Here is a 10,289-nt window from a genome sequence, read left to right on the forward strand (position 1 = left end):
AAGGGCACCAGCCCCAAAAGCCCATGCGCCTAGGGTTCCACTTAAGGGAAGAGTCCCAATGGTGGAAGGCACCTCTAGGTGCCTTGGGGGGGGGAGGGAAACCTCCCCTTGGCTGCCGCACCTAGGAGATTGGATCTCCTAGGCTAGCGCACCCCCCCTTGGCCCTCCTATATATAGTTGAGGAGAGGGAGGACTTCATACCTCAGCCTTTGGTGCTTCCCTCTCCCCTGTTACATCTCTCCCTCGTAGTACACGGCGAAGCCCTGCTACTGTGACGCCCTGCATCCACCACCACGCCGTCGTGGCTGCTGGATCTTCATCAACCTCTCCTTCCCCCTTGCTGGATCAAGAAAGGAGGAGACGTCATCCGTTCCGTACGTGTGTTGAACGCAGAGGTACCATCTGTTCAGTGCTAGGATCTCCGGTGATTTGAATCACGTCGCGTTCGACTACATCAACCCCGTTCTTCGAACGCTTCCGCTCGCGATCTACAAAGGTATGTAGATGCATCTAATCACTCGTTGCTAGATGAACTCCTAGATGGATCTTGGTGAAACGAGTAGGAAAATTTTTGTTTTCTGCTATGCCAAAAACGGAGCTACGGATGCGGAGATATAGCATGATGAAAAACGCCAATTATTAGGGTTTGGGACGAAAAAGTCAACCCCGATTCTCAGATCTGGATCCGGCACGCGGATCGAGGAGATCGCCGGATCCGAGCTCCTATTCGCCGGAACGTCGGGGTTCGCCGGAGTAAAGCCGGACTTGTGGCGGCGGAAGAAGGCGGCGCCGGCGCGGGCGGGCGCCCACCGGACGAGGCGGCGCGGGGCGGACCCGGGGCGGGCGGCGGAGACTGCCGGGGTCGTCGACGGCGGCGAGGGGTGTGGTGGCCGGCGCGGTGACACTGCGGCGGGGAAGAGAGGCGCGGGGCGGTGCGACTTGTTGGAAATATGCCCTAGAGGCAATAATAAATTGGTTATTATTATATTTCCTTGTTCATGATAATCGTTTATTATCCATGCTAGAATTGTATTAATAGGAAACTCAGATACATGTGTGGATACATAGACAACACCATGTCCCTAGTAAGCCTCTAGTTGACTAGCTCGTTGATCAATAGATGGTTACGGTTTCCTGACCATGGACATTGGATGTCATTGATAACGGGATCACATCATTAGGAGAATGATGTGATGGACAAGACCCAATCCTAAGCATAGCACTAGATCGTGTAGTTCGTATGCTAAAGCTTTTCTAATGTCAAGTATCATTTCCTTAGACCATGAGATTGTGCAACTCCCGGATACCGTAGGAGTGCTTTGGGTGTGCCAAACGTCACAACGTAACTGGGTGGCTATAAAGGTACACTACGGGTATCTCCGAAAGTGTCTGTTGGGTTGGCACGAATCGAGACTGGGATTTGTCACTCCGTGTGACGGAGAGTGTCTCTGGGCCCACTCGGTAGGACATCATCATAATGTGCACAATGTGATCAAGGAGTTGATCACGGGATGATGTGTTACGGAACGAGTAAAGAGACTTGCCGGTAACGAGATTGAACAAGGTATCGGGATACCGACGATCGAATCTCGGGCAATTATCGTACCGATAGACAAAGGGAATTGTATACGGGATTGATTAAGTCCTTGACATCGTGGTTCATCCGATGAGATCATCGTGGAACATGTGGGAGCCAACATGGGTATCCAGATCCCGCTGTTGGTTATTGACCGGAGAACGTCTCGGTCATGTCTGCATGGTTCCCGAACCCGTAGGGTCTACACACTTAAGGTTCGATGACGCTAGGGTTATAAAGGAAGTTTGTATGTGGTTACCGAATGTTGTTCGGAGTCCCGGATGAGATCCCGGATGTCACGAGGAGTTCCGGAATGGTCCGGAGGTAAAGATTTATATATGGGAAGTCCTGTGTTGGTCACCGGACAAGTTTCGGGTCACCGGTATTGTACGGGACCACCGGAGGGTCCCGGGGGTCCACCGGGTGGGGGCCACCTGCCCCGGGGGGCCACATGGGCTGTAGGGGTGTGCGCCTTGGCCTATATGGGCCAAGGGCACCAGCCCCAAGAGGCCCATGCGCCAAGAGATAAGGAAAGGAAGAGTCCTAAAGGGGGAAGGCACCTCCTAGGTGCCTTGGGGAGGAGGGACTCCTCCCTGGCCGCACCCTTCCTTGGAGGAAGGGCCAAGGCTGCGCCCCCCTCTCTCCCTTGCCCCTATATATATGTGGGGGGTGGGAGGGCAGCCATACCAATGTTCTGGTGCAGCCCTCCCCTTCTCCCAAGTACTTCTCCTCTCCCGTGGTGCTTGGCGAAGCCCTGCAGGATTGCCACGCTCCTCCACCACCACCACGCCATTGTGCTGCTGCTGGATGGAGTCTTCCTCAACCTCTCCCTCTCTCCTTGCTGGATCAAGGCGTGGGAGACATCGTCGGGCTGTACGTGTGTTGAACGCGGAGGTGCCGTCCGTTCGGCACTAGGATCATCGATGATTTGGATCACGACGAGTACGACTCCATCAACCTCGTTCTCTTGAACGCTTCCGCTTAGCGATCTACAAGGGTATGTAGATACGCTCTCCTTCCCCTCGTTGCTGGTCTCTCCATAGATAGATCTTGGTGACACGTAGGAAAATTTTGAATTATTGCTACGTTCCCCAACAGTGGCATCATGAGCTAGGTCTATGCGTAGTTTCTATGCACGAGTAGAACACAAAGTAGTTGTGGGCGTTGATTTTGTTCAATATGCTTACCGTTACTAGTCCAATCTTGATTCGGTGGCATTGTGGGATGAAGCGGCCCGGACCGACCTTACACGTACTCTTACGTGAGACTGGTTCCACCGACTGACATGCACTAGTTGCATAAGGTGGCTAGCGGGTGTCTGTCTCTCCCACTTTAGTCGGATCGGATTCGATGAAAAGGGTCCTTATGAAGGGTAAATAGCAATTGGCATATCACGTTGTGGTTTTTGCGTAGGTAAGAAACGTTCTTGCTAGAAACCCATAGCAGCCACGTAAAACATGCAAACAACAATTAGAGGACGTCTAACTTGTTTTTGCAGGGTATGCTATGTGATGTGATATGGCCAAAAGGATGTGATGAATGATATATGTGATGTATGAGATTGATCATGTTCTTGTAATAGGAATCACGACTTGCATGTCGATGAGTATGACAACCGGCAGGAGCCATAGGAGTTGTCTTAATTTATTTATGACCTGCGTGTCAACATAAACGTCATGTAATTACTGTACTTTATTGCTAACCGTTAGATGTAGAAGTTGAAGTAATAGTTGGCGAGACAACTTCAAGAAGACACAATGATGGAGATCATGGTGTCATGCCGGTGACAAGATGATCATGGAGCCCCAAGATGGAGATCAAAGGAGCTATATGATATTGGCCATATCATGTCACTATTATTTGATTGCATGTGATGTTTATCATGTTTATGCATCTTGTTTACTTAGAATGACGGTAATAAATAAGATGATCCCTCATAATAATTTCAAGAAAGTGTTCCCCCTAACTGTGCACCGTTGCGACAATTCGTTGTTTCGAAGCACCACGTGATGATCGGGTGTTAGATTCTAACGTTCACATACAACGGGTGTAAGACAGATTTACACACGCGAAACACTTAGGTTGACTTGAAGAGCCTAGCATGTGTATAGACATGGCCTCGGAACACAGAAGACCGAAAGGTCGAGCATGAGTCGTATGGTAGATACGATCAACATGAAGATGTTCACCGATGTTGACTAGTCCGTCTCACGTGATGATCGGACACGGCCTAGTTGACTCGGATCATGTAATCACTTAGATGACTAGAGGGATGTCTATCTGAGTGGAAGTTCATAAGATGAACTTAATTATCCTGAACATAGTCAAAAGATCTTTGCAAATTATGTCGTAGCTCGCGCTTCAGTTCTACTATTTAGATATGTTCCTAGAGAAAATTTAGTTGAAAGTTGATAGTAGCAATTATGCGGACTAGGTCCGTAAACCGAGGATTGTCCTCATTGCTTCATAGAAGGCTTATGTCCTTAATGCACCGCTCAGTGTGCTGAACCTCGAACGTCGTCTGTGGATGTTGCGAACATTTGACATACACATTTTGATAACTACGTGATAGTTCAGTTAAACGGTTTAGAGTTAACGCACCGAAGACGGTTTTTGAAACGTCGCGAAACATATGAGATGTTTCGAGGGCTGAAATTGGAATTTCAGGCTCGTGCCCACGTCAAGAGGTATAAGACCTCCGACGATTTTCTTAGCCTGCAAACTAAGGGAGAAAAGCTCAATTGTTGAGCTTGTGCTCAGATTGTCTGAGTACATCAATCATTTGAATCGAGTGGGAGTTGATCTTCCAGATGAGACAGTGATGTTTCTCCAAAGTCATTGCCACCAAGCTGCTAGAGCTTCGTGATGAACTATAATATATCAGGGACATATATGATGATCCTTGAGATATTTGCGATGTTTGACACCAAAGTAGAAATCAAGAAGGAGCATCAATTGTTGATGGTTGGTGAAACCACTAGTTTCAAGAAGGGCAAGGGCAAGAAGGGATACTTCATGAAACGGCAATTCAGCTGCTGCTCTGGTGAAGAAACCCAAGGTTGAACCCAAACCCGAGACTAAGTGCTTCTGTAATAAGGGGAACAGCCACTGGAGCAGAATTACCCTAGATACTTGGTAGATTAGAAGGCTGGCAAGGTCGATAGAAGTATATTGGATATACATTGTGTTGATGTGTACTTTACTAGTACTCCTAGTAGCACCAGGGTATTAGATACCGGTTCGGTTGCTAAGTGTTAGTAACTCGAAATAAAAGCTACGGAATAAACGGAGACTAGCTAAAGGTGAGCTGACGATATGTGTTGGAAGTGTTTCCAATGTTGATATGATCAAGCATCGCACGCTCCCTCTACCATCGAGATTGGTGTTAAACCTAAATAATTGTTATTTCGTGTTTGCATTGAGCATAGAAATGATTGGATTACGTCTATCGCAATACGGTTATTCATTTAAGGAGAATAATGGTTACTCTGTTTATTTGAATAATACCTTCGATGGTCTTACACCTAAAATGAATGGTTTATTGAATCCCGATCATAGTGATACACATTTTCATGCCAAAGGTATAAGATAGTAATGATAGTACCACACAAATGTGGCACTGCCACATAAGTCATATCGGTATAAAACGCATGAAGAAGCTCCATGTTGATGGATCTTTGGGCTCACTCGTTTTTGAAAAGTTTGAGACATGCGAACCATGTCTATTGGTATATATGCATGAAGAAACTCCATGCAAATGGACCATTTGGACTCACTTGATTTTGAATCACTTGAGACATGCAAATCATACCACATGGGCAAGATGACTGAAAGCCTCGTTTTCAGTAAAATGGAACTAGAAAGCAACTTGTTGGAAGTAATACATTTTGATGTGTGCAGTCCAATGAGTGCTGAGGCATGTAGTGGATATCGTTATGTTCTTACTTCACAGATGATTTGAGTAGATGTTGAGTATATTTACTTGATGAATCACGAGTCAGAATTATTGAAAGGTTCAAGTAATTTCAGTGTGAAGTTGGAAGATCGTCGTGACAAGAGGATAAAAGATCTATGATATGATCATAGAGATGAATATCTGAATTACGAGTTTGGCACATAATTAAGACATTGTGGAAATTGTTTCACAACTAATACAGCCTGGAACACCATAGTGTGATGGTGTGTCCGAACATCATAACTGCACCCTATTGGATATGATACATACCATGATGTCTCTTATCAAATTACCACGATAGTTTATGGGTTAGGCATTAGAGACAACCGCATTCACTTTAAATAGGGCACCACGTAATTCCGATGAGATGACACCGTATGAACTGTGGTTTAGAGAAACCTAAGCTGTCATTTCTTAAAAGTTTGGGGCTATGACGCTTATGTGAAAAAGTTTCAGGCTGATAAGCTCAAACCCAAAGCGGATAAATGCATCTTCATAGGGCACCCAAAACAATTGGGTATACCTCCTGTCTCAGATCCGAAAGCAATAAAGGATTGTTTCTAGAATCGGGTCCTTTCTCGATGAAAAGTTTCTCTCGAAAGAATCAAGTGGGAGGATGGTGGAGACTTGATGAGGTTATTAAACCGTCTCTTCAACTAGTGTGTGGCAGGGCACAGGAAGTTGTTCCTGTGGCACCTACACCAATTGAAGTGGAAGCTTATGATAGTGATCATGAAACTTCAGATCAAGTCACTATCAAACCTTGTAGGATGACAAGGATGCGTACTACTTCAGAGTGGTACGTAATCCTGTCTTGGAAGTCATGTTGCTAGACAACAATGAACCTACGAGCTATGGAGAAGCGGTGGTGGGCCTGGATTCCGATAAATGTCTCGAGGCCATATAATCCGAGAGAGGATCCATATATGAAAACAAAGTGTAGATTTTGGAAGAACTACTTGATGGTCGTAAGGCTGTTAAGTACATATGGATTTTAAAAGGAAGACGGACAATGATGGTAAGTATCACCATTAAGAAAGCTCGACTTGTCGTTAAGTTTTCCGACAAGTTCAAGGAGTTGACTAGATGAGACTTTCTCACTCGTAGCGGTGCTAAGAGTCTGTTGGAATTATATTAGTGATTACTGCATTATTTATGAAATCTTGCAGATAGGATGTCAAAACATTGTTTCCTCGACGTTTTTTTTGAGGAAAGGTTGTATGTGATACAAACCGGAAGGTTTTGTCAATCCTGAAAGATGCTAATAAGTATGCAAAGCTCCAGCAATCCTTCTAAGGACTGGAGTAAGCATCTCAGAGTTGGAATGTACGCTTTGATGTGATGATCAAAGATTTTGGGTTTATACAAAGTTTATGAGAAACTTGTATTTCCAAAGAAGTGAGTGGGAGCACTATAGAATTTCTGATGAGTATATGTTTTTGACATATTGTTGATCAGAAATGACGTAGAATTTCTGGAAAGCATATAGGGTTATTTGGAAAGTGTTTTTCAATGGAAAGCCTGGATTAAGCTACTTGAACATTGAGCATCAAGATCTATAAGGATAGATCAAAACGCTTAATGGTACTTTCAAATGAGCACATACCTTGACATGATCTTGAAGGTGTTCAAGATGGATCAGTCAAAGAAGGAGTTCTTGCCTGAGTTGTAAGGTATGAAGTTAAGACTTAAAGCTCGATCACGGCAGAAGAAAGAGGAAGGACGAAGGTCATCCCCTATGTTTTTGTCATAGGCTCTATACGTTATGCCATGCTGTGTACTGCACCTGCAGTGTGCCTTGCCATGAGTCAGTCAAGGGGTACAAGAGTGATCCAAGAATGGATCACAGGACAGCGGTCAAAGTTATCCTTAGTAACTAGTGGACTAAGGAATTTTCTCGATTATGGAGGTGGTAAAAGAGTTCAACGTAAAGAGTTACGTCGATGCAAGCTTAACACTTATCCGGATAGCTCTGAGTAGAGATACCGGATATGTATAATGGAGCAACAATTTAGAATAGCTCCAAGTAGAACAGTTATTTGGAATAGCTCCAAATAGAGCGTGGTAGTGCATCTAGTGTAGAGGAAAGTGGCAACAATTAGCAGATTAGCTCAAGTAGAAAGGAGTTAATATCAGATTGGAGAACCTAGCTCATCGAAAATTATGCACATGCGTGCTTCATGCTAGTATCTAAGGAGATGAGGCATAGTCAGATTTGAGTTGTAATCAGCAACACGCATCGGATCTTGAAAGCGGTTCAGATTACGAGTTGAGCAATTCTAGGACCTTCTATCTCTCACCACATGTTACATGAGTCATCACCCCAGCTTGATGGGCAGATCTCCATCACCGGGATGATTGATTGAAGTTTCTACATCATGGTAAATGTGATTATCTCGATTATTCGTATACATCTAGTAAACTTTTGAGGTGGTTTAGTCAGACATGACGGAAAGGATAAATGAGCCTCTGGGAGGAGCATGATAGATATGATAAGCACACGCTTATTATTTCTGAAGAGGGAACTAGAATGTAGGGTATTCTCTGCTCTGACCCTCTACAGTGCGAAGTTATGGGAGAGAAGCATTGTTTGAAGAAGGAAATATATAGCTCGCTCACCTAAGAGGCGCAAAGATAAATAAAAGTAAAATTTGATATATTGGTATAGAAAGGTGGATTTCTCAAATTGTTCTCCATTTTTTTGTGATAAGGAATCATGTTGTATTATTCCATAATGCTCTTAATGTAATAGAGTGAAGATAAGGAGAACCCTCCAGATAGAGGTGGTGTAGGATAGACACATGAGATTTAGACAAGTCCATGCCATCTATGCTCTATGTAATGCCCTCTTAGTTATATCCAGACTCGTTCGCATAATATGATCAATTTCAGCGTTCAGGTAGAATGGTTACTATACTGTTTCCTGACCATGGGACATTGGAATGTCAATTGATAAGCTTGGATAGATTTGGTATGATCACGATGTGGTAACTTAGGCAGAGAGGATGTGCTGTGTGTGGTGAAAATCAGGAACCTCTCACTCCTTATGGAGCACTAGCATACGCCAACTTCATAGATTAATCGCTTTATTGGCAAGCATTGTCAGCTCTAGCGAGTCATATGCAAAGCTTTCATACGTATTTATGAGCAGAGGTATACCTCTAATCAGAATCTTATAGGAACATTGATCACCAAATAGTCCTTAGAGGATTTGCGTAATGCAACCCAGCGCACTACAGCGTTAGAGGACCTCTGTCTTGCGTGTGCACTCAAACGTCACACTAAGCAACCACGTAACATGACTACCTTATTAGGTGTGGTCCTAATAAGGGAGGTTTGCCGTCATAAGCGCGGCTATACATAATGTTGACGGAGAAGTTGCCTTGTCATGTTGGGGCGACGTTCAATGTATATGGCCACGAATCGAGACTAAGGAGGGAGAGACAACGGAGATTTTTACTAGTCATCTCTCGTGCAGTTGTACCAAGAAGAGATGTGTTCTCGGGGACCGGCACACTCGTAGTATACAAATCAATAATTCACTAGATAATAGAAGCTGTCTACACACTAGTGGATTCCTCAGAGAATGGAATGAATGGGGATAGGAATGGTGTTATACGGAACGAGTAAAGAGACTTGCACCGATAACAAAGGCATATTCATGAGGATGTGAATCAAAGGTATCGGGGATACGCGACGATTCGATATGCTGTGACCAAGAGTTGATCACAGTATGTGTTACCGTAGGAACGGTAAAACTTGCCGGTAACGAGATTGAACAAGGTATTGGATACCGACGATCGAATCTCGGGCAAGTAACATACCGATAGACAAAGGGAATTGTATACGGGATTGATTAAGTCCTTGACATCGTGGTTCATCCGATGAGATCATCGTGGAACATGTGGGAGCCCAACATGGGTATCCAGATCCCGCTGTTGGTTATTGACCGGAGAACGTCTCGGTCATGTCTGCATGTCTCCCGAACCCGTAGGGTCTGCACACTTAAGGTTTGATGATGCTAGGGTTATAAAGGAAGTTTGTATGTGGTTACCGAATGTTTTTCGGAGTCCCGGATGAGATCCCGGACGTCACGAGGAGTTCCGGAATGGTCCGGAGGTAAAGATTTATATATGGGAAATCCTGTTTTGGTCACCGGACAAGTTTCGGGGTCACCGGTATTGTACCGGGACCACCGGAAGGGTCCCGGGGGTCCACCGGGTGGGGCCACCTACCCCGGGGGGCCACATGGGCTGTAGGGGTGTGCGCCTTGGCCTATATGGGCCAAGGGCACTAGCCCCAAGAGGCCCATGCGCCAAGACATAAGGAAAGGAAGAGTCCTAAAGGGGGAAGGCACCTCCTAGGTGCCTTGGGGAGGAGGGACTCCTCCCTGGCCGCACCCTTCCTTGGAGGAAGGGCCAAGGCTGCGCCCCCCCTCTCTCCCTTGCCCCTATATATATGTGGGGGGTGGGAGGGCAGCCATACCAATGTTCTGGTGCAGCCCTCCCCTTCTCCCAAGTACTTCTCCTCTCCCGTGGTGCTTGGCGAAGCCCTGCAGGATTGCCACGCTCCTCCACCACCACCACGCCATTGTGCTGCTGTTGGATGGAGTCTTCCTCAACCTCTCCCTCTCTCCTTGCTGGATCAAGGCGTGGGAGACATCGTCGGGCTGTACGTGTGTTGAATGCGGAGGTGCCGTCCATTCGGCACTAGGATCATCGGTGATTTGGATCACGACGAGTACGACTCCATCAACCC

The sequence above is a fragment of the Triticum urartu genome, chromosome 5 (genome assembly GCF_003073215.2).
Source record: "Triticum urartu cultivar G1812 chromosome 5, Tu2.1, whole genome shotgun sequence".
Classification (NCBI taxonomy): domain Eukaryota; kingdom Viridiplantae; phylum Streptophyta; class Magnoliopsida; order Poales; family Poaceae; genus Triticum; species Triticum urartu.